Source organism: Scyliorhinus torazame, chromosome 15 (assembly GCF_047496885.1).
Source record: "Scyliorhinus torazame isolate Kashiwa2021f chromosome 15, sScyTor2.1, whole genome shotgun sequence".
Taxonomy (NCBI): domain Eukaryota; kingdom Metazoa; phylum Chordata; class Chondrichthyes; order Carcharhiniformes; family Scyliorhinidae; genus Scyliorhinus; species Scyliorhinus torazame.
Genome location: NC_092721.1, coordinates 100,122,370 through 100,147,459, shown reverse-complemented (window position 1 = coordinate 100,147,459; position 25,090 = coordinate 100,122,370).

Genomic DNA, 25,090 nt, shown 5'->3' with positions numbered 1-25,090 from the left:
TGAAAACAAGGATGAGAACTTTAAAATCAAGATCTTGTTTGACTGGGAGACAGTGTAGGGCAGCAAGCACAGAGAGGCGAATGGGACTTGCTACAAGTTATGAGATTGGCAGCAGGATTTTGGATGAGTTCAGGTTTTACGGAGGGTAGAATGTGGGAGGCTAAATGGACGGCAGTGGAAATAGTTGAATCAAGAGATAATGAAGGCAAGGGTGAGGGTTTCAGCAGCAGATGACCTGAGACAAGTGCAATGTCAAGCAATGTAATGGAGGTGTAAATAGGTGGTCTTAGTGACAGCTTGAATATGAGGTCAGTCTCTCATCTCAGGATCAAATGTGACCCCAAAGCTATGAACAGACTGGTTGTTGCCAGTGAGAGGGGTGGGAGTTCATTAACTAGGAAATAGAGTTTGGTGCAGTGACTGAAGAATTCCCACTATTTAATTGGAATTTTGTTGGAATATTCCAAGGAAATAGTGTGTTTATTCCTCAAATAATATTGATCCTATCAGATGGAAATCTGCTTTTTCCACTCAAGAGAAATCAGATCCCGACTAACTTTTATGATCTATTACGATCCTAGACCAGACCCGAACTGTGGTTAAGATACTGTTCATAAACCCCAAATTCTGGGCAAAATTCTCCCCCAACGGCGGGATGTCCGCCGACTGGCGCCAAAGCCGGCGCCAATCAGACGGGCATCGTGCCGGCCCAAAGGTGCGGAAGGCTCCGCATCTTTGGCGGCCTAGCCCCAACATTGAGGGGCTAGGCCGACGGCGGAGGGAATTCCGCCCCGCCAGCTGGCGGAAATGGCGTTTGTTTCCCCGCCAGCTGGCGCATAAACCCCAAATTCTGGGCAAAATTCTCCCCCAACGGCGGGGAGAACTTCGGCGGGACAGGCAATTCCTGGGCGGGACTTCGGCCCTTCCGGGCCGGAGAATCCACCGGGGGGTCCCGCCAACCGGCGCGGCCGGATTCCCGCCCCCGCCCAATCTCCAGGAGCGGAGACTTCGGCGGGGGCGGGGGCGGGATTCACGGCGGCCAACGGCCATTCTGCGACCCGGCGGGGGGGTCGGAGAATGACGCCCGCTATTTTAATTTTGTAAGACTGTGAGGAAAGGATACCTCCCTCCAGGAGTGATTTCACGCAAAATAGGGATATGGTTTATTCAAACAAATGTTATTACTAACATAGTATTAAAATATCTTTAACATCACACCGGAGAATAATTTACAGTTACCCGTTAAACAGTGCTACTCAGTACAGTGAATACAATACCATTAACTGCTATATTTATTCCCATTCAAATAACAAGAGCAAAGAACCATCTTTGTGGGCAGCACGGTAGCACAGTGGATAGCATTGTGGCTTCACAGCACCAGGGTCCCAGGTTCGATTCCCCGCTGGGTCACTGTCTGTGCGGAGTCTGCACGTTCGCCCTGTGTCTGCTTGGGTTTCCTCCGCGTGCTCCGGTTTCCTCCCACAGTCCAAAGACGTGCCAGTTAGGTGGTTTGGCCATGGTAAATTGGCCTTAGTATCCAAAACGTTTAGGAGGAGTTATTGGGTTATGGGTATAGGGTGGAGGTGAGGGCTTAAGTGGGTCGGTGCAGACTCGATGGGCTGAATGGCCTCCTTCTGCACTGTATGTTCTATGTAATCTATGTAATCTCAGCTCTCAATCCATTATTAAATATCACTGGCACTCGGGAATATTTGCATTACAGGGATATTCTTTGAGAAAGAGAGATTTATTGAAACTGCTTTAAAGAAAAGATCTGACTCCTATCAGAACCATGCAGGAACATACTATTTCCTTGGAATATTCAAATATAATTCCAATTAAATAGTGGGAATTCTTCAGTCACTGCTCCATACTCCATTTCCTCGCTAATGAACTGGCAACAGCAAGTTTGTTCACAAGTTTGGTGCCATATTTGATCCTGCGTGAGACTGACATCAAACACAGAAGCTGTATTCCTTCAAAAGCTGTTGTAGCTGGTCTGTTCACCTTTCCAGCCACACTGCTCTTCTGTCTTTAGATATATCTTTTAATTGAGCTACAGAGAGCAAACTATTTGACTCCTGGTCACAGATTTATCTAGAACTGCACTGTTTTCTGCAAAATACCTGACGTCTTAAATCCATCCAGCAATGACATCATCTTACCAAACTGAAATATATTAACTCCACAGGGAATCCCCTTAATCCAAACAACATTCCATTAGCCCAAGCTTTTTACGATGGTTTAATTGCAGCCCTGGCTCCCAAAATATACTTGCCTTTCAAACTAGGATTTATTGTAAAACATGATTGCAGCAGGCACACACACACTTACCCAGTCCTTTACTGCACCAAATACATAAAATAAAATACATCTGAGATTACTACATTGATCACAGATCTATAACTATAAACAAGTCACAAAGCCAGGCTGTTGACAACATTTGTATTAATCTTCCGAGACTTGTTTTTCACATGGACAGCTTTATGTGGCTTTTTTACAACAGTGAGAATTTTTGATTCCATTAAAGTGTTGGTGAAAGAAAAACTACAAATTCTATACTTATTTAAAGATACTACTTTGACTACAAATGTTTTGTAGTTCTCTGCTAATATATGTATATCTAAATATTATATATGGATGAAAAAAGCGAATGTGCCTAAATTGTGCAATTCTGGTCTGATATCCTCTGAATAAAAACTGGTAACTGTTGTATAAGTTGCCTAGTGACTTTGATATTAAAAATACCTATCATCAAAATGAGTATTGTGGATATTTATTATGTTTTTGTACACAGTTCAAAGTACAATCAGTACGTACTACTTTTTGTATTTAATGAGTCAATCTCCTTTGATAATTACATGGAAAATCATACAATAACGTCACTCTTTACCTATCATGTTTATCTTCAAATTGCTGTTGCTTTCTCTCTCCTTTTTAGCTTCTGCCTCTCAAGTATTTTTCTGTTTCTCTTTCTTTTCACACAAACTCACATACAGCATCTTAGCTTTTTCAAAAGCACAGAATATAAATTTTGCGTCAAAACTTTTAGGGTGTTACCTTCTATTTTTCAAAGTTATTTGAAGAGTAAATGCTTTTGAGAAGGCATTAAAAAATTCAAAAGACAGTTTCTTGAATAAATTACTCATGCTTTTGTGCTATATGTCTTTTTCTTAATGTCATTCAAACTCTTATTCTGGACATGAACAATTTCAGTTCTAAGATATATACTTTTCGAAAACATTTTGCGTAATCTGTGTGGGAAGCCAAGTGCCAGAGGTGCCAGTAGTGCCAGAGTGAAATATAATAACTGTGATTCTGTTATATGGGTATATCATTGAAATAATTATCACACAGCAACTACAGGAATATCAAGTACTTCAGGTACTTGACAAGTTTAAATGTAAAATGAACTCCATATTCTGAATTTAATATATAATAGATAGAATGATTACAAGGGTTTATTGATATTTGATTGAAACTGCAGTATCTATCACTCTTCAAAGAAGCCAGCACGGAATCACTCTGCATGAGTGATGACACTTATATAAAGTTTAGAGATGACAGCTGGACATGACTACAATATAATGTCAGTTGTTGAATATTCCTTTGGAAAATTGAAGAAAGTGTTTTGATCATTCCAGTGGTTTCTGCTCATAATACTCAATAAAAGTCTGCAAAATTCTGCAGCTTGCTATATGGCTTTCTTGAATACTTTTAAGAATCTATTTCAAAAGCTTGTGTCCTAGACTATTCGAATAATTACCGCAAAGATGGAGGCCATTCATTGCGTTGGCTCTCTGCAAAAGCACTTTACCAAGTCCTACTCCCCCGACTTTACCCTTTAGCCCTGTATTTTCTTTTTCTTTTTGGATCACATTTTCAGACAGCGCATTCCAGATCCTTTCAAAAATTTTTTAGAGTACCCAATTATTTGTTTTCCAATTAAGGGTCAATTTAGTGTGGCCAATCCACCAAACCTGCACATTTTTGGGTTGTGGAGCGATATCCACGCAGACACGGCGAGAATGTGCAAGCTCCATACAAACAGTGACCTGGGGTTGGGATTGAACCCGGGTCGTCAGCGCCGTAGGCAGCAGTGCTAACTATTGTGCCACCATGCCGCCTGCCCTAACCACTCATTGTATAGAAAGGTTTTTCCTCAGCTCCATTGCTAATTTTGCCATTTACATTACATCTGTAAACTTTGGTTCTCTGTCCTTCCAATGGGAATTATCTCTATCTACTGTCAGGAAGTTAGGATAAGGTAAAGATTAAAGAATTGGATAAAAGGGACCAATTAGAATTTCTCCTGAGGGCTTTTGATATGCTTACTAGCAGGGTGAACAGATATTTACCGAAGTGAAGTGGAGACCAATAGGGTATAGAAATGCAGGACTTAAAGATACAGAGGGTAGGAGTTCAAAAGGAGAAATAAAACTGAATGTCGCACTGACATGCTAAAGCAGTGACTTTTAAGACCAGTTGTTCAGAGATGACAAAATCAAGAGGGATAAACTATGGGCTGGATTTTCCATTTCAGCGGCTAAGTGCCAGCGCCAGCGGAGCATGTATGGTCTTTTATGACCAAAAAATTGGCACCAACCCCACACCGATTCCGGGACCAGTGAGGGATTAACACCGGCAACGGGTGAAACTCCCGCCACCCCTGCCAAAAACAGCCGGAGAATGGCCAGGTCCCAGGCCGCGCATGCGTATGGCTGACGACCTGCAGCGGTCGTGCCGTTCAACATGACGCCCGCTGTGCACGGACCCAACCCGCCATCCGCAACCCCGCAGCCCACCCCCTGGCCACCCCCATCAGTCCCCCCCTTCCTTGCAGAAGTCCCCCCGGCCAGTGCTGGACACAGTCCGCAGCCGCCATGCCGGGAACTTGGCCCATCTGGGGCGAAGCATTGCTGGCTATCATGATGACGCCATTTATGAAGGGGTGGCACATGGCTGACCAATGTCAAACCATCGCCGGCCCCGATTTGGGCGTTGGAGCCCATTCTCCGCCCGATTACCAAACACGATTTTGACGTCGGGATTGGAGAATCCCGCCCATATATCAGTAACAGGGTTGGTCCTGTACTAAAGGAGAACAGTTAACTGGATCATAATCACAACCAGCTGGAGGCCGAGCTCTCCCAAAAACAAGCTTTTGTGCTTAAGACTGCTGTTTTATACCCCAGGTGTGCTGCTTTGAACCAGAATAAACGTTTCCCGAAAAGAAAGTTACAGGTCAATGTGACAATCATTGCTGGATCTGGCTCACAGTGTTAAAATATATGGGATGTTGTTTAGGGGAAGCTATGTGCTCAGAGTTTAGGAAAGTAGATAGATTTGGAAGGTTGTTAATTTAATTGCACTGTGTGTAGCCATTATTGTTGATCATTATAATTTTGGTCTGTATTTGCCTTTCTTGTATGTTTTATAGTTTAATAAACATTTTTAATACACATACCACATCAATAGCATGTTCAATTTCTGCACAATCTTAATACATTTCATAGTTTTCTTTTATTCGCAAATCAAACTTAGGTGCTGGTTTCCTACTTTTAAGGGGATACCTCCTTTCCTGAACTTTCAGAACTGTGGAAAGGCCTGAACTCATTCTGATCTGTGTCTGAGGATACGTTTTCTCCAATAAAGACTGATTTTGACCTTGGCCTACAATTGAATTTTCCACTTAATCAGACATGTCTATCTGACTCTGACCTGGATCTGAACTTTGACCTTCTCTTTCACTAGTTTCTGGCATGACTATTGTTGGTGTAACTGTTAGTGCTTGACTGGTACCCAAGCTATTTGATTCATCAGACTCATTTGTTTATTCAGACTTTCTTTCTTTGCTGTGAATCTTTGAAGTTAAATGTGATCTATATGTATCATAGATTATCATAAAATTTACAGTGCCGAAGGAGGCTATTCGGCCCATCGAGTCTGCACTGGCTCCTGGAAAGAGCACCCTACCCAAGGTCAACACCTCCACCCTATCCCCATAACCCAGCTACCCCACCCAACACTAAGGGCAATATTGGACACTCAGGGCAATTTGTCATGGCCAATCCACCTAACCTGCACATCTTTGGACTGTGGGAGGAAACCGGAGCACCCGGAGGAAACCCACGCACACACGGGGAGGATGTTCAGACTCCGCACAGACAGTGGCCCAAGCCGGAATCGAACCTAGGACCCTGGAGCTGTGAAGCAATTGTGCTATCCACAATGCTACCGTGCTGCCTATGTATATGTAGAAACCTAACAGTTCCATTACTAAACAACTAGACCAATTTTGTGCGCGAGGAACATATTTTCACACTTCCTGGAGGCCATTTCAACCATTTATGATGCTGATCTTTCACCTTCTGCTTCAAAGTCAGAGTTCATTCTCTTCCCCTATCATGGGTGGGATTCTCCGTTGCCCGACGCCAATACCGTAATTGGCGAACGGGCAGTGAATCCCTGTTTCCGACCGAATCGGGGGTGGTGCTTTTTTTGGATGCTCCACCCCCTCCAAAACATCAAGGAGTACGCCTCCCGCCGTTGGGACGGACTCAGGACGTTCCATGAAGGACCTCCTTCGATAGCGCAGGACACATGTGCTCTCCGTTTTCGTGAACCCCGCGTGGCGGCTGCGAACTGTGCCCAGCGCGCCGCAGTTGGAGGGGAGCCATGCTGCTGGCCAGGGGGGGCTTCGGTGAGGGCTGGGGGGTGGCCCGGGGGTGTCCAAGGGGGCATTATCTGACAGGTTATGTGCGTGCGTGGCCGGCGCCATGTTGTACGGCACGACCACTGCAGGCCATCATCGTGCACATGCGCGGCCATGGACCTGGCAATTCTCCAGCCGTTTATATAGGGATGGCCATGCGTTTTACATGGTGCGGCTGCTAGCCCCTCACCAGTCGGAGCATCGGTGCGGGGGCGGCACCAACTTTTTCGTCGTAAAACCAGACACATCCTCCGGACATAGTCTCAAAATCGAAAAATCCAGCCCCATGATCATTTTTCGTCTCCTGACTGTGCTAAATGTGGTTTCAGGTAATGAAAACCCTGCTCAAGGTTGTCTCCTAAGAAACAACTCAGCTGGCATTCTGCTAGTAGTCGGGTGAACTGTGTTATGGTAAAGAAACGGTTTTCCAGTTTGTGATTCAATAATATCTGAGGGACAGGATTCTCCATCCTTGGCCGGGATTCTCCCCTACCCGGCGGGGCGGGGGTCCCGGCGGGATGGAGTGGCGTGAACCACTCCGGCATCGGGCCGCCCCAAAGGTGCGGATTTCTCCGCACCTTTAGAGGCCAAGCCATCACCTTGAGGGACTGGGCCCGCGCCGGAGCGGTTGGCGCGCCGCCGGCCGGCGGGAAAGGCCTTTGGCGCCACGCCAGCTGGGGCCGAAGGGACCCTGCCGGCCGGTGGAAGTCCGCCCAAGCGCGGGAGCGTTAGCAGCTGCTGACGTCATCCCCACGCATGCGCGGGGGGGGGGTCACTTCCGCATCGGCCATCGCGGAGGCTATGGCCAAGGCGGAAGGAAAAGAGTGCCCCCATGGCACAGGCCCCCCCGCGGATCGGTGGGTCCCGATCGCGGGCCAGGCCACCATGGGGGCACCCCTCCGGGGCCAGATCGCCCCGCGCCCCCCCAGGACCCCGGAGCCCGCCCGCGCCGCCAGCCCCGCCGGTAAGGTAGGTGGTTTGATTCACGCCGGCGGGGCTGGCATGACAGCAGCAGGACTTTGGCCCATCACGGGCCGGAGAATCGCCGGGGGGTGGGGGGCCCGCCGAATCTTGGGTGCCGGAGAATTCGGCAGCCGGCGGGGGTGGGAATCACGCCGCCCCCCCCCGGCGATTCTCCGACCCGGCGGGGGGTCGGAGAATCCCGCCCCTTGTTTTCAATGGGCAGGAAAGCCAATGGAGGCAGAGACTACAACATGAGTCCCCAAACCTCTTTCATACCTGAGTGATTTCCCGTTCAGATTGTTTCCGCATCCCGCCAACGATGTAATGGGGACCCCACCATGGAAAGTCAGGAACCCCATTACCACACATTTGCACATCATTAGTGGGCCTCTACATTATATTATATGTGGGCAGCACGGTAGCACAGTGCTTAGCACTGTGGCTTCACAGCGCCAGGGTCCCAGGTTCGATTCCCCACTGGGTCACTGTCTGTGCGGAGTCTGCACTTTCTCCCCGTGTGTGCGTGGGTTTCCTCCGGGTGCACCGGTTTCCTCCCACAGTCCAAAGACGTGCAAGCTAGGTGGATTGGCCATGACAAATTGCCCTTAGTATCCAAAAAGGTTCGGAGTTATTGGTGTGCGGGGTTAGGGTGGAAGTGAGGGCTTAAGTGGGTCAGTGCGGAATCGATGGGCTGAATGGCCTCCTTCTGCATTGTATGCTCTATGTCTATTCCCCCAAGTTATGAATTCCATCCCCCGCACGGCCTCCCCTCCCAGCAGGTGCAGACCAATGTGGTAAATGGTTCCTTTCGGGATGCACAGGTAAGTACAGTACCAGGGGGGACTGAGTCATGCCCGGGCACTGCTCCCAGTAGTATGCCTGGTAGTGGCAGCTGGAGGACAGTGCCAGCTGGAAGTGGCTGGGAATTGCCTGTTGGGGAGATTAGGGGTGAAGGATGTTGCCTGGGAATATCCTGAGCCCATGGGAGGGGGTATCCTGTGTCCGTGGAAGTTGGGGCAGGAGGTTCCGTAGGGACTTTGTCTTTTTATTTATTTTTTAATAACCTTTATTATTGTCACAAGTAAGCTTACATTAACACGGCAATGAAGTTACTGTGAAAATCCCCTAGTCGCCACACTCCGGCACCTGTTCGGGTACACTGAAGGAGAATTCAGAATGTCCAATTCACCTAACAGCACATCTTTCAGGACTTGTGGGAGGAAACCAGACCACCCGGAGGAAACCCACGCGACAAGGGAGAACGTGCAGACTCCGCACAGACAGTGACCAAAGCAGGAATCGAACCTGGGACCCTAGAGCTGTGAAACAACAGTGTTAAACACAGTGCTACCTTGCCACCCTTATCAGGGTACCATTTAAAAACAATGGCTGACCTCTCAGCAGCCAAGTTTGCTGGCAAACCCACCTCACCAGCATGTCATCATGGAACCCGCCGCTGAATCTTTCCCCCCAGGTGTTTGAAACACTGGCAAGGCAGCTAATGAGCCTTATCCTGACTGAGACAATGTTTAGAAAAATGAATATTCTGCCCGATGTTTCTTCTAATTTGTGTTGAGCTTTTTCTTAACAGGAACATGCTTAACAATGTGTACAGTACTCTCGCTGGCTCTATTTGAAGCAAAATGATACGGCAGAACTCTAGTGTGTTTTACCCTGTCTTTCTCATGAATTTCAAACACTTTTCTGGATACAATTTCCTCAGGGAAACCATATAATATGCTATGCAAAATATCTAGCGTTTTGCTTGTTGTTTTATTGATTGGAATCTCTTCCACCACTTCAAACGGCTGCCTATTACAATAAATAGTTGTTACCCTTCTAATTCTGTGAAATCTATGTGCAACCTGCGCCACAATGTAGCTGGTCATTTCCATGGCTGCAAATGTACCAATGGCAGCTTCTTTTCTACTGCTGGACATGTTCTATACTTTGTCATTGTGTCTTCTATGGTGTTATGTAACCCTGGCCCCAAAGATTGCGTCTTGCTAGATTATTTGACAAATGCATCCCTAAATGATGATCGTGAAGATTAGCAATTGTGATCTATACTTTTCAGGGATTACAACTTTGGCTCCCAACAAGATACAATCTTTACCAACTGGTCAAGTTGAAACTTATGCATAAAAAAAGACTTGATTTCTAAAATCAGTATCTCTGTTTGCCAACTATTTGCAATATGATTATACACCCTAGCCAATGTGGCATCACTATAAGGCGTTCTACCAATGTCATCTGCTATCACTTGCAACTCATCTGCATGTGAAACTAAAAATACATCTTCCCTGTTGTGTGCTACCACTGAGGTGGATGCCGCACCCACATATTTGACATTATTTGCATTCAACAGAATAATTTGAACTTATTTGACATCATTTGCACTCAAAATCAATCATTCAGCAATCATTTGACATCAATCGTTCAGCATTGCAAGTGTTATGACAATCTGGGCTCGTGCGTGGTCAATTCCCGCCCCACTTGACCCGGAGTCCCAACACGGAGAATTTAGATTTTATATTAATACCCGTGGCTTTGATTAAGTTAAATTGACAGAAGTCACCAGGTTTGTAAAATTTAAATACAAGTAACCTTTTATTATTTACAGCAATTATAATTAAATAGGCAAAAAACACAACCAGCTATCCACTATCTGATTCCCAACCCCCCTTTCTAACGACCCCCACTCACTACAGGCACACACATGCACACACATAGACAAACAATAGAGGACCCCAATACAGAGGGAAAAGGGTGTTTGAAAGGTAAAGAAAATTTGAATAAAATAAAAGGATAAGAATCTTTGATTCAGATGTCTTCCAGTTAATTTCTTTCCCAAGGTTAGGCCTTCAGTTGAGGACTTTCTTTTCCTTCAGCTTGTAAGGATCTTCACTGCAGACTCACAGAGACAGCCGGCAACCGGCAGCAAAGAGAGGGAGAAACACAGCTCCTCTGCCTTTGAGGGTCTGGAGGCTTCTAGCAGGTTCCGTTCGAAAATGCCACTTGGCAGGAACCGATTGCTCACTGTTTTCAGGCAGAACAATATCCCTGACCAACCCACCAGCTGCCAGTTAGCCAATCGAACTGACTTCCTCCAAAATTGGCACCCAAGAATTACTCGGCACCAACAAGTCTGGTTTCTCCTCTCCATAATGCAAAACTTAGGAACACATTGTCCTGGAAAACACTCTTTTGCTGAAAGGCACTTTCCAATTAATGGTCCACAGACCAAAAATAATGAAATAATATTTTAAAAATGGTAACAAAAGAAATAAACAGGAATTACTCTTACACAAGTAATTGCCCCAAACCGCAACACTCGAACATCTATGATCAGCAGCATCATTTAAGCATTCAAACACAAAATAATCACAGTTTATTTTCCATATTTCTGAATTTCCATAGCTTCAATCATCCTAAAACTCAACTAACTTGTTGCCAGACTCGGGCATGTGGGCAGATGGCGAGGCATTGTGAGTTTGGTGCAGCACTTGGTGATATGTTGCCCGATGTGTGTGGTATAAACAACATAACTTTACAAAAGAAGCTTCTGGCTGAAACAAAGTTTCCTTCGGCAGGGCGATTGAGATCGCCCAGGTAACGAACTGCGCTGAGAGGTGTGCGGCAGAGCTTCAACGTGTGCATGCTTTACACACCCTGTAGCCTTTGATGCCCTTGATGATGTCCTCTGAAGGGCCTGCAGCCAGGGGACTTACCAGAGTCACTGGTCTCACTGTGCTACCCTGTTCTGCCTGCTGCCCTTGAGATGCGCCGGTGAAAGAAGTTACGGCGATGAGGCAGCAGAGTGGGCTTAGGTAGGGTGCTCCTTTGGAGGGTTGGTGCAGACTCAATGGGGTTCTATGATTCCACCCGGTCATGGATGCAGTCATTACCATCCTTTAAGCCTGCAGTCGGAGGGACTGAATGGAGACAACACAGAGGAAAGGAAGCTGCTCACAGAGGGAGGAGGAAGAACAAGAGAAGGGCTCCCCGCAGGAGGTCATATCCACCCAAAGTCTTCAGGAAACAATTTTCATACCTCAACCTCAGTGAGAAACATGGGCCACGATTCAACGGAAACATTTCTAAGTGTCATTTTGGGCTAGTTTGGCGGGTGTTGCTCGATGGCTGCATTGACGATATCGTGGCCCATATTCAATGAAACTTAGTGCCGAAAGTGAGCCTCCACTTGAGTCTCGCCATTACTGGTGTAGAAGGGACTTTAGTTGGTGGATTAGCTGTCTTAAATACACTGTATTATTTTAATCAGCTGCTTGACTATATTTCATGGAAATAGGCACTTGGCGAAGCATGATGGATATATAGCCTTATTTTCAGTCAAAAAGTTCGAAGTTCTGTATGAAACAGTCAGAAGGTCATACCATGTAAACAGGCATACAGCTGCACATTGTTTTGCTGACAGCAGACAATTATTATTTTTCTTAGGCAAGGAACTCAAGGCCTGTTATTAAACTTTGCTCGCTTTTCTGTCTTCTTGGCTAATCTCAAGAATGCCTCTCTGTCCTAGATATTGCTTATGATATTATATAAATTACTCGCCTTACCTTTGTAAAGCAGGGACATTTAGAAAGACTGCGGTCATTCTAATTCCCTCCTCGAACTTTGTGTAAAATAAAGGACCTTTTGTGAAAACTCTGACTATTTTTTCTTCAACAACTAGAATTGTATTTATTCCCCTCAATGGTCGGTGAATTGGGCCAGGTGCGGCACCAGTTTTGCTGTTGTAGAACTCCACGAATCCTGCCCCAGTGTCAATATTTACTTTCAGGAATATAGAATCCGGCCGAACGTTCTTATACCCCAGAGAGTGACAGTCACTCTGTGACATCTTACATGGGCTGCACAGGATGTGTGTGTTCTCACAGGGTGGAGAACATTTTGAAATAACAGCTATGGCATCAAAATATAGATGCTATGGAGCCAGGTTTTGCTGTTCTCTTCCTTAAAGTACCCAACAACAAGAAACTTGTAGATCTGTTACGAAGTAAAAAACATTGGTTTGAGGTTAAACAATCATTTAAAATTTGCACCCAGGATGCGTGACAAAACAACTAGAGGCTGTTTAGCACAGGGCTAAATCGCTGGCTTTGAAAGCAGACCAAGGCAGGCCAGCAGCACGGTTCGATTCCTGTAACAGCCTCCCTGAACAGGCGCCGGAATGTGGCGACTAGGTGCTTTTCACAGTAACTTCATTTGAAGCTTACTTGTGACAATAAGCGATTTTCATTTTCATTTCATTTCATTTTCATTTTCATTTCATTCAACTTAGGTTGTTGCATTCAGTATATTACAAACAAAAACAATTGCCAGCAATGTGTTCTGTGTGTTGTGCACATACAGAGCTACGCAGTAACATGCGTGATATTGAAAGGAATGCTCTCAAGTTGTGCATTTTGAGATATCCCATATGTGTGGCTGCGCAAAAGAATTTAGAACTAACATTAATTACTAGTCATACTGTTCAGAGCCAGGTTAGTTGCTTACCTGATGTTAGATTTGCCCATTTCTGTTAGCATAACATAAGGGGCGCGATTCTACGGAAAGATTTCTAAGTGTGGTAGCGAGCGGGAACTGCTGCATGTTTCCACTTAAAGAGGCCTTACGGGCTTCTCGCCACAAATAAAGGCTCGCCAGCCAATTCGCTAGCACCGCACTCGCCAGCCCCCTGCTAAAATGGTCGAGCAACAGTTGCTCAGCCAACCCCAGCCAACTCGCAATAATGGCGTCCAGGAGACCGGCCCCAAGAGTCGGGCATACAGACCTGGGGAGGCTGCTCGATTAAATGGATGCCAGGAGAGATGGCCTGTTCCCCCGAGTGTCCCAGGGGGTCAACCACAAGGCAGCCAGTGCTGTCTGGGATGAGGTGACTGCAGCTGTAAGCTCCGGGAGTGTGACCAAGATGCCTGGCATCAAGTGTGGGAAAAAGGTCAATGACCTACACCGGACAGTATGAGTGAGTAGACACCAACAGCCCCACCCACAGAGATCTTCCTGCCTCCACATGAGCATCCACCCCCAACTCTGCATGCGAACCCCAATTCATCCTTCACAACCCCCACCGAACACTGTGAAACACGCATGTGGCTAACGATGCCATCTCTGTGTCTCCTCAGGAAAGGTTCTCCCACAATTAGCAAGAGAGGGCCCAGGTGCTGGATGTTGCATCCTCACCTCTTTTGAGGAGCGGACCCTGGAGGTGACTGGGGTGTCCAAGGACGGGGCAGTCACCCATGCGGAGGCTGGTGGATGCTGGGCCAGAGAATCGCAGCCAGCCGCGCGCACGTGATCGATGTGATGGCGGTCGGGGGCTGTTGACAGAGGCTCCCGTGGGGATTTGCAGCGGTCGACTGGCCGAGTTCCCGCTGGCGTGGTTCTAACATGGTTCCACACGGCGGGAGCTCGGACCCACGGTCGCAGTGGCCGTCCTAGTGGGGGATTGGGGGGGGGATCAGACTCCTGGGGTGGCCTCCACAACAGCAAGGCCTGCGATCGGGGGCCACCGATCGGCGGGCACGCGCGATCTGGGGTGGCCTACCTTTTTCCTGGCTGGCCTGCTGTGTGGCTCCGCGATGTTGCACGGGCCTGGCGAGGACATTGCCTGAGACCCGACCCCCATGCTCCACTCCCGACCGGCCATGTTCCCGACAGCGTTGGACACGTGTGCTCTCGCCCGTTGGGAACTCGACGTTGCGACTGCGGACTCAGTCTCGCGCCGCCACAGTCGGGGGAGGGACGATCCGCAGGCAGTGGGGGACATTATTCTGCGCTGGGGGCACTGTGGGGGGGTGGTAAGCCAGCCGAAGGGGGGACTATTTCGCAGGTCAGTCCGTGAGCGCCCGCCGCCATGTAGCATGGTGCGCCCGCTGCAGGCTGCCACCGTGCAGATGCGCGGCTACAGACTCAGCAATTCTCCGGGTCGTATCGGCAGCTAGGGCTGGGTGCTCTACGCTGCCGTCCTGCCAGCCCCCAGCAAAACGGGAAATCGGTGACTGTTTTAGAACATAGAACCGTATAGCACAGAACAGACCCTTCGGCCCTCGATGTTGTGCCGAGCATTGTCCGAAACCAAGATCAAGCTATCCCACTCCCTGTCATTCTGGTGTGCTTCATGTGCCTATCCTATAACCGCTTGAAAGTTCCTAAAGTGTCCGACTCCACTATCACAGCAGCCATTCCACACCCTTACCACTCTCTGAGTAAAGAACCTACCTCGGACATCCCTCCTATATCTCCCAGCCTGAATCTTAAAGTTATGCCCCCTTGTAACAGCTACATCCACCCGAGGAAATAGCCTCTGAACGTCCACTCTATCTATCCCCCTCATTATCTTATAAACCTCTATTAAGTCGCCTCTCATCCTCCCCCGCTCCAAACAGAAAAGCCCTAGCTCCCTCAACCTTTCCTCATAAGACCTACCAGGCAGCATCCTGGGAAATCTCCTTTGCACACTTTCCAATGCTTCTACATCCTTCCTATAATGAGGTGACCAGAACTGCACACAATAGTTTTGCGCCATTTCGTCTGGTGTAAAACGCCACCGTTCCCACACCGGCGTGGGGACATAGCCCTGAAATTGGAGAATCCAGCCCATGGTAAATGTCTGGTGCTGTATTTCGCCTTTTAATTGAATTACTTTATTAATAGGTACATTAACTGCTAAAGCTTATGTGACTCCTAGATAATAATTTGCTTAGGAATAAATTTAAGCTTGCGAACATGATCCATAAATCTCCTATTCTGATATTCATACCAGCAATTCCACTTATACAGAAGCCTGGAAAGTAATGTTTGTATTAAGTGGAACAACTTGTGCCTTGGAGGTTGACAGAGCAGCAGTAATGGGAGTGCTGTGTAGCTGACATTAGTAACCATTAGTGACAATGGGTAGAATCTGTCAGTCCTGCCAACATCAGGAAGCTTGGCGGATGGGAACTTAATATGGCGTGAGGCCAAAAATCAGTTTCCCGATGTCAGGATGAATTTTTGCAATTCTGGGCTGGATTCTCTTCTCCCTGACACCAAAATCTCATTCGGTGACAGGGCGGAGAATCCGTTTTGGGGGCGAAATCAGGAGCGGCGCCGGTTTTCCAATTCTCCGCCCCCCCCCGAAAATCAGCGTGCTCCAGGAGTACGCCGCGCCGAGTATCTACCCCTTCAGGCCATTGCCTGAGGCCCGCCCCGCAATGCTCCGTTGTCGACCGGCCGAATTCCCGACGGCATGGCTTACATGTGCTCACACCGTCCGGGATCTTCGCATGGCAGCTGCGGACTTAGTCCGGGGCCACCACAGTCAGGGGAGGGCTGATCGGCGGGAAGGGGGGGTGCTTCATTTGGGGCTGGGAGCAATGTGGGCGGGTAATCCAAGGTGTGCGAGCGGCCGATCCGACGCACTACTTTGGCGGTCCAGGTCCGTGGGCTGAGTCCGCCATGGAGCACGGCACAGCCACTGCAGGCTGCCGCCGTACGCATGTGCGACCTCTGACCCTGAAATGCTGGGGCCATATCGGCAGCCAGAGCTGCGAGCTCTACGACGGCTCCCTGCTAGTTCCAGATGGCGGAGAAGACTACAGTTTTCACGAGGCTCACTTAGTCTCAAAATCAGAGAATCCAGCCCTCTGTTTTGGGGGACTTTAAAGGTGAATCGAGTCACCTAACTGTGGTGGTATGTATTAGGGGTAGTACGGTATCTGTGAAGCCAAAAGAACAAAGAACAAAGAAATGTACAGCACAGGAACAGGCCCTTCGGCCCTCCAAGCCCGTGCCGACCATACTGCCCGACTAAACTACAATCTTCTACACTTCCTGGGTCCGTATCCTTCTATTCCCATCCTATTCATATATTTGTCAAGATGCCCCTTAAATGTCCCTATCGTCCCTGCTTCCACTACCTCCTCCGGTAGTGAGTTCCAGGCACCCACTACCCTCTGCGTAAAAAACTTGCCTCGTACATCTACTCTAAACTTTGCCCCTCTCACCTTAAACCTATGCCCCCAAGTAATTGACCCCTCTACCCTGGGGAAAAGCCTGGGGAATAGCCGAGAGGCTATTGGCTGACAGGTCCCGGGTCCTGGTTGGATCTGCTGCCTGCTGGCTCCACCCAGCAAGGCGGAGTATAAGAGCCCGAGTTCTCCCAGCAGCCGCATTCTGTAACTGAGCTGCTGGGGAACAAGTCTTGCTTAATAAAGCCTCGATTGACTTCATCACTTCTTGACTTGAGTGAGTAATTGTTGCGCTACAATTTATTAAGCAGACTTAAAAAGACTATGGAGCTCCAGATCGCCCCGGAGTGTCTGCGAATCAGCCCCCATGCAGCAAACTCGGCGGCCGTGTTTAAACACTGGCTAGCATGCTTCGAAGGTTACCTTCGAACGGCCCCCGGCCGGACCACAGAAGATCAGAAAATGCAGGGCCTGCATTCCAGGGTGAGCCCGGAGATCTACACACTCATCGAAGACACGGAGGATTTCCCGACGGTGCTCACCATGCTGAAAGGAATCTACTTTCGGCCCATAAACCAGGTCTACGCATGCCACCAACTCGCGACAAGACGGCAAAACCCGGAGAATCGCTCGACGAGTTCTACAGCGCACTGTTGATTTTGGGAAGGAACTGCAACTGCCCGTCGGTGAGCGCAAACGAGCACACGGAGCTCCTAATCAGGGATGCTTTTGTGGCAGGTATGACTTCTTCTCAAATTCGGCAAAGACTGTTAGAGAGAGACTAGTTAGGACTCACAGAGGCACGGGCCCTTGCGGCCTCCCTTGACGTGGCCTCACAAAATGCCTGCGCCTACGGCCCCGACGGCGTGGCAGCCCCTTGGGCTCCGTGGACCCCCGTTGCGACCCACTCCCCGGCACCCACCACCCCCACCCCGCAAGCCTGCGCGGCTAGAGCACCAGACCATCCCGGTGGGCCCCGCTGCTATTTTTGCGGGCAGGCGAAACACCCCCGGCAGCGCTGCCCGGCCCGCTCAGCTATTTGTAAGAGCTGTGGCAAAAAGGGGCATTACGCAGTGGTGTGCCAGTCCCGCGAGGGTCGCTGCAATCTCCGGGGGAGAACGGGGACAGCAGACTCAACCCCCCCAGCGATCCATCTGCGGCCCGCGGGTGCCGCCATTTTGGGTCCCGGATACCACGCGGGAGGACGGGCGCCGCCATCTTGTGACCCCCCGGCCACGTGCGATCCATGGGGGTGGCCATTTTGTTCACCCACGACCGTGTGCGATCAATGGACGCCGCCATCTTGGCTGATAGCCAAGGACCCCAGCATAGACGGCTCCACGGGGTCGGAAGAAAGCGCCACGATGCAACAACCAAGAGTGGCTTCGGTGACCCTGGACCAATCGCGGCCCCGGACGCTCCAAACGGCAACAACAACTGTGCTGGTCAACGGGTACGAGACGCCATGCCTAATCGACTCTGGGAGCATGGAAAGTTTTATCCACCCGGATACAGTAAGACGCTGTTTTCTTTCCATTCGTCCGAGCACCCAAAAGATTTTCCTGGCAGCGGGATCCCATTCCGTAGAGATCAAAGGGTTCTGCATCGCGAACCTAACGGTGCAAGGGAGGGAGTTTAAGAATGATAGGCTTTATGCCCTTCCCCAACTCTGCGCTCCCACTCTCTTAGGGTTAGATTTCCAATGTAACCTCCAGAGTCTAACGTTCCAATTCGGCGGCCCAATACCCCCACTCACTATCTGCAGCCTCGCGACCCTCAAGGTTGAACCGCCTTCCTTGTTTGCGAACCTCACCCCGGATTGCAAACCCGTCGCCACTAGGAGCAGACGATACAGCGCCCAGGATCGGACGTTTATCCGGTCTGAAGTCCAGCGGCTGCTGAAGGAAGGCATAATCCAGGCCAGCAATAGTCCCTGGAGAGCCCAGGTGGTAGTTGTGAAGACCGGGGAGAAGCAGAGGATGGTCGTAGACTATAGTCAGACCAACAATAGGTACACGCAGCTCGATGCGTACCCTCTTCCCCGCATATCCGACATGGTCAATCGGATTGCACAGGACAAGGTCTTTTCCACCGTGGACCTCAAGTCCGCATACCACCAGCTCCCCATCCGCCCAAGTGACCGCAAGTACACGGCCTTCGAGGCAGACGGGCGGCTCTACCATTTTTTAAGGGTCCCATTTGGCGTCACGAACGGAGTCTCGGTCTTCCAAAGGGTGATGGACCGAATGGTTGACCAGCACGGTTTGCGGGCCACGTTCCCATACCTTGACAATGTAACCATCTGCGGCCATGACCAGCAGGACCACAACGCCAACCTCTGCAAATTCCTCCAGACCGCTAAGGCCCTGAACCTCACCTATAACGAGGAAAAATGCGTTTTTAGCACCAACCGTCTGGCCATCCTGGGATATGTAGTGCGCAATGGAGTGATAGGCCCCGACCCCGAACGCATGCGCCCCCTTATGGAATTTCCCCTCCCCCACTGCTCCAAAGCCCTGAAATGCTGCCTGGGGTTCTTTTCGTATTACACCCAGTGGGTTCCCCAGTACGCAGACAAGTCCCGCCCGTTAATCCAGTCCACTACCTTCCCCCTGTCTACAGAGGCCCGCCAGGCCTTCAGCCGCATCAAAGCGGATATCGCAAAGGCCACGCTGCACGCAATCGACGAGTCCCTCCCCTTCCAAGTCGAGAGCGACGCATCCGACGTGGCTCTGGCGGCCACTCTCAACCAAGCGGGCAGACCCGTGGCCTTTTTCTCCCGGACCCTCCACGCCTCAGAAATCCACCACTCCTCAGTGGAAAAGGAAGCCCAAGCCATAGTGGAAGCTGTGCGACATTGGAGGCATTACCTGGCCGGCAGGAGACTCACCCTCCTCACTGACCAACGGTCGGTAGTCTTTATGTTTGATAATGCACAGCGGGGCAAAATCAAGAATGACAAGATCTTGAGGTAGAGGATTGAGCTCTCCACCTTCAACTATGAGATCTTGTATCGTCCCGGAAAGCTGAACGAGCCGTCCGATGCCCTATCCCGCGGCACATGTGCCAACGCACAAGTAGACCACCTCCAAGCCCTCCACGAGGACCTCTGCCACCCAGGGGTCACTCGATTCTACCATTTTGTGAAGTCCCGCAACTTCCTCTACTCTGTTGAGGAGGTCCGTAGAGCCACCAGGAACTGCCAAATCTGCGCAGAGTGCAAACCACACTTTTTCAGGCCAGACAGAGCGCACCTGATAAAGGCTTCCCGTCCCTTTGAACGCCTCAGTTTGGATTTCAAAGGCCCCCTCCCCTCCACCGACCGCAACACATACTTCCTAAACGTGGTGGACGAGTACTCCCGTTTCCCCTTCGCCATCCCCTGCCCCGACATGACAGTGGCCACGATCATTAAAGCCCTCTTTACACTGTTCGGTTTCCCCGCGTACATCCATAGTGACAGGGGGTCCTCCTTCATGAGTGACGAACTGCGTCAGTTCCTGCTCAGCATGGGCATTGCCTCGAGCAGGACGACCAGTTACAACCCCCGGGGGAACGGTCAGGTAGAGAGGTAGAACGGTACGGTCTGGAAGACCGTCCTACTGGTTCTACGGTCCAGAAACCTCCCAGTTTCCCGGTGGCAGGAAGTCCTCCCGGATGCCCTCCACTCCATCCGGTCGCTGTTGTATACCACCACTAACCAAACGCTTCACGAGCGCCTCCTTGTCTTCCCTAGGAGGTCCTCCTCTGGAACATCGCTGCCAACCTGGCTGGCAGCCCCAGAACCCATCTTGCTCCAAAAGCATGTGCGGGCGCACAAATCGGACCCGTTGGTCGAGAGGGTTCTCCTTCTCCACACAAACCCTCAGTACGCCTATGTGGCTTACCCCGACGGCCGACAGGACACGGTCTCCCTGCGGGACCTGGCGCCCGCTGGAACCACACACACCCCCAACACCGATCACCCCCTCTCCCCCACCGGTGCACCCCACGACCGCTCCCTTCCCGGGTGGATCAGTCCTCCTCCCGTGCCCGCCCAGGAGTAAAGAAACAGGGACGAACAGCACACCGCTCCCAGAGACGACAGTGCTCGAGCCAGCACCTGCACCACCACCGGGGCTGAGGCGATCGACAAGGACGACCAGGGCACCCGCTCGACTCGTAGAATCCGCGTGACAAAAATCTGTAAATAATTCTGAGAAAACCTGTACATAGTTAACTGTTGGGCTAAATGCATAACCACTGTACGAAATTAGTTCCAGGACCAGCCTTGTAAACCCCTACCACCATGCGAACCACCACCCCACCGGGTTCTTTTTTAACAAGGGTGAATGTGGTGGTATGTATTAGGGGTAGTACGGTACCTGTGAAGCCGAGAGACTATTGGCTGACAGGTCCCGGGTCCTGGTTGGATCTTCTGCCTGCTGGCTCTGCCCAGAAAGGCAGAGTATAAGAGCCCGAGTTCTCCCAGCAGCCGCATTCTGTAACTGAGCTGCTGGGGAACAAGTCTTGCTTAATAAAGCCTCGATTGACTTCATCACTTCTCGACTTGAGTGAGTAATTGTTGCGGTACACTAACAAACAATGTTGAGTTGCTTTTTTGCATTAGTGTGTCATGCATGCTCATTCCACCTCACTGGAATTAAGTTCCCCCTCAAAATTGAGAAATTAGAATGTTCACTTTTATGACTGGCGAATTTGAAGCCTTCCAAAGCTTTGACGGATTGATGTTGCTGTGTTCTTCTTAGGGATTGCTCACAACTTGACTATTCTCGGGTGCTTGTAGGACATGCAGCATAAAAGCTGGTGTTATGGGCCAGGGTTTAGAGAACCCCAAAGTGTATCATGGAGTTCACCTGACCCACAACTTTTAATAGATTATGGTATGGGGAGCACACATGACCCACTCTACATGTCTGGTACAGCCAAAATCGAAAAGTATTTTTTAAAGCAAAACAATGTTTATTCTATGAACTCAAGTAACCTTTTTAAAACATACAGTGAACATCTTAGCAACCATCAATTCAAATACAACCCCCAAAGAATACAACACTAAGTAATCCTTAATAACTTGCCAAGCAAAATCCATAAGACAAAAGAAACACCTTTTAACAGAAGCACATCAGGTTTACATACACTACTGAGAACATTTATAATTTTGAATTCACCAAATGATCAAGATATAGTATTTTCATGGCAGAGAGAACAACAGTACACCTGTTTTGTCTGGCTTCAGCCCCAACACTGAAAAACGAAAGCAAAAAAACACAGACACACCCAAACTTTTCTCAAAGTGAAACTAAAAAGCAGAGCCAGAGCTCAGCTCCACCCACACTCTGACATCACTGCAGTAACATGAGCAGCCAAACATTTCTTAAAGTGACATTCTCAGGACACTGGACATAGGAGGCAGGTAAAGGGAGGGGGTGGAGGGAAAGGGGAAGTAGGATAGAAGAGTGGAGCAGAGGCAGGGCATAAGAGGGAAGTGAAGGGAAGAAGTTTAGGGAGAGAATCTGGGAAAGGAAGGCAGCCTAGATGGTGATTGGGGGGGTGATGGGTGAAGGGGGAGGGGGGGTGGTGGTGGTTGTAGAGTGTTCCGGGATGGAAGAGCCTGCGAGGAAATGCATAGGTGGAGTGACATGTTTTCAGGGATGGGCATTTCTTGTTGGATTTGTGGCTCCTGTGGCTGGGTGGTGGAGGAGGATTTCCAGGCTATGGATGATTGGAGAGAGATGTTGTGGGCTCGGTGCTGTTGACAGTGGGGTCCTGGAGACTGAATTGGGCGTATTGGGCAGAGGAGGGAACAGTCACAGTCAGAGGAGTTATGGGATGCGCTGTGTTGGCAGATCCATGGCGATAGTCGGGGAGGTGAAGGTTTCATAGAGGGCAGCCAGAGAAGTGGACAAAACTGTTGGCTCAGATAGCAGGAGGGGTCAGGCTGGGCATGGGGACTCGAATGGATGTTGGCTGTGAGGGGAGGGAAGGTATGTGAAGGTGGATGGTAATAGGATCCAGGGTAATGGGGAGGGGGGGGGGGTGAGGAGATGTGATTCAAAGGTGATGGGGGGGGGGGGGGGGGGGAAGTGGAATGGTAATATTGGGTGGGGCAAAGGTGATGGAAGAAGTGAGTGGGTGACAGGGGGAGAGTAGAAGTTTGTGCATTGATTCTCAAAATCAACAAGCACCACTTTTCCAGTAACAGAAATGCAAAACATTTGATGTCAAGTTGTGAAGTGGGAGGAAGTATTTTCAAGTGAGCGGAGTTCAGTCAGCACAATTGGCCAACTGAAGGGGCAGCCTAATAATCATGAGGTAACTGGATCACATCCATGGTCAGTTGTGTTCTTCTCACTGTGGTGAAGCTGACACAGCGTCAGGTTTATTGCTGGTTTATGTATGTCATAATTTTGGGACCCCAGAAAGGACCGGATCTGCTGTTCATTCTGCACATTTGCTTCTGTTAGAGGCAGGGAAGAAGGGAGGGAGGGAGGTGAATACCTCCAAGGGTACAGCTGGTAGATGTCAGCAAACTCCCGAATTCAAACCCATACCCTGGAGTGAATGGTCATGCCTGACAAGGGTGGTTAGTCTTCCTATGCTGTCACGGCAATGGTCTGTCTATAGTCTTGAGGGTAGTGGAGGCAAGAGTTGTAGAATCATAGAATTTACACTGCAGAAGTCTGCACCGGTCCCTGGAAAGAACACCCTACTTAAGCCCACCCCTCCACCCTATCCCCGTAATCCAGTAAGACCACCCAATCTTTTGGACATTAAGTGGCAATTCAGCACGATAAATCCATCTAACCTGCACATCTTTGAACTGTGGGAGGGTGCAGACAAGGGGAGAAAGTGCAAACTCCACACAGACAGTCACCCGAGGCCGGAATTGAACCCGGTTCCCTGGAGCTGTGAGGCAGCAGTGCTAACCACTGTGCCACTGTGCTGCCCTTTAGTGTCAGAGGGAGTATCCTTGCACCTCAGTCAAAGGGTAATGTGTCCATTCACAGTCATGGATGAACACCCATCTCTCGACCTCCAGGATGTCCTTCACCTGGAAGGGATGGGGTGGGATGCCATGTCTAGACCAAGGTCAGGTATAGGGCTTGGCACTGGCTGGGTGGCTTTGTGATGGAGGCAAACTTACTGGATAGAAGTTTGTGGTTTGTTTGTGTTGGAGGGAATAAACAAACTGAGTCCTTGAGACCATATCGAACTTCAACAAAAACTGATTTATTCAATATGCATGAGGGAGAGCTGAGCTTGGAGATGTAACCTCCAGCCTGCTTCCTAGCTGCTCTGCTAAAACAAAGTTTTACACAGTTCTTATATCTTTCTTTGTGGTACAGAGCGTTACATTACATTAGGTCATCAATACTGATAGTTTGAATTGGTTACAGTTGTGTTCTGATCACATCATGCAGATCCATTGTCCTATATGCTATACTTTAATCATTTTCCGGGCATCTCTTGTCTACCTGTTTTACAATACAAAACCAATGTGTTCGACAAGCAGACTTTGATGGTGGGTAATTGTCCCATCTCCCTGATATTTGATTAGTTTTTAGAGGCACAATGGCTCCTCTAGACATTGTGGAACCTGGCTAAACTGTATCATTCCTTATTGTTGCCAGGGCCTCGGAAAGATCTCACCTGGGGTGTACTGGGTTTGCTATCTGAGATACGGTGATTGGTTGTGTCTGTCCACAGTTGAGTGTGGACACTGTCTTTTTAACCCTTTCCATACCTTCATTTCCCTGCTGTCACATGCACACCCTGGATTTGCCCTACTACAATTTGTTTTTCTAAAAGGTTGGATTTCATGAATGAGAGTTTTTTTCTATTAGATTGTTAGAAGGTAATCTTTTTTCATTCCCACCTGCCTTCTGAGGTCTTGTCATAGTAGGAACAGGGTGAGCGGCTATGGAGGTGGCATGGGAATATGAGGCGGCCTGAGGAGTGGGTCAGGGGATTGAGGACTAAACGGCCTAGTAGCTATTTATAAAACCCAGCAGAAGTCTTGGAGAATTGATGCAGGCTTCCTAACCAGCCTATCATGGCTCTCACCTGCCTCCCTGGTTACCTCTGAACTGCCTCTGGAAGCAGCAGTCTGGACTTGATCACATTCCCACCCTCCGAAATGATAATTGTGTGTGATAAGGGGTTTATATTGATTGGACCTATCGAGACAGGAAATTTCCCGATTCGAGCTATCCACCTCGGTAACAGAAATTGGGCCCTGGATAGATCCAATATGCTGTCATTCAACCTCCTGGAAGTCAAAAAGCCCGCTTTTACATTGCTAATTTACACTGAATGGATCACAGAAGGAACAGGAGACCTGTTGCACTGAATTCAGGAGAAAACATTAAATACTATTGAGCGACGTGAATGTCATGTTCAAGTGTGATATTATTTATGTCAGTGATGTTCCTGCCAC